Source organism: Neovison vison, chromosome 4, assembly GCF_020171115.1.
Source record: "Neovison vison isolate M4711 chromosome 4, ASM_NN_V1, whole genome shotgun sequence".
NCBI classification, from domain to species: Eukaryota; Metazoa; Chordata; class Mammalia; order Carnivora; family Mustelidae; genus Neogale; species Neogale vison.
Genome location: NC_058094.1, coordinates 151,014,599 through 151,015,525, shown reverse-complemented (window position 1 = coordinate 151,015,525; position 927 = coordinate 151,014,599). Strand labels below are relative to the sequence as shown.

The 927-nt window shown below is 33.0% G+C and overlaps 1 pseudogene; it reads left to right on the top strand.

Annotated features, from left to right (window-relative positions):
• Nucleotides 1-524: 524 nt before the first annotated feature.
• Nucleotides 525-689, top strand: LOC122905599 (annotated as a pseudogene).
• Nucleotides 690-927: the final 238 nt, after the last annotated feature.

Here is a 927-nt window from a genome sequence, read left to right as displayed (position 1 = left end):
CATAAAATCAGAGAGGCAGAAACAGAGACAGAGACAGAAACCACACAGTTATTCATGAAAGTGTCTTGCAAAATTGACTTTTGATTTAAATCATTTAGGACTTCTTAAATAAACATATGTGTCATCATAATAAAAAATTTTTTATAGACATGCTTGTCTATAACAAAATGAGATACAAGGGAATAATGCTTTCTCTAAATATATATAAATGTCCTATAAGTAATCATCATAAAAATCTTTCATAAGGAAATTTAAAATTAAATATAATCAATAATACAAATAATTAGATATTTTTCTGATGTTTGACCATTTTTCTTTTAAGTTCTTTATAGGTCCCTGGGAGGAATTTGAGACTAAACAGAGCATTGCCTCTGCCCTCAAGAAGATTTCATTTTCATGACAAAATATGTAGAAAAAAAATAACCATGAAAAACAAAGCGATAAAAACTCCTTCCAAAAGAGATATGGCACTTTCCCATGGAGGTAATTATCATGAAAAAGACAGTATTTAAACTGACCCCTGAATCGCTTCTTGGCCTTTTGGCTAAGATCAAGTGTAAACTGATGCCTGAAACTATTGATTCATTTTTTCGACAAACTTTGAATTTCTTCTCCTTTTGAGTAAAATGTAATGCTGTGAAGGTGAAGGACATTGCTCTGGACTTCAAGAAGTGTACATTCTAAAGACAGAGACAAAAACTAGCAGAGGGAAATATACTGAGAGCTTTGTTGGAGCTGTTTGCAAGCATCCCTGGGAATAGAAGGGAGTCGTCAATTCAACACGAGTTACAGGGATAACCAGGATAAGGAGGGACTTAAAGGCTTAGAAATGGAGGGTACATTCAGGAATTGAAAATGACTAAAAAATGTCCACATGAGAAAATGGTCATGATATCATAAATGAAAAGAGAAAGAGGTGGAGAGAAT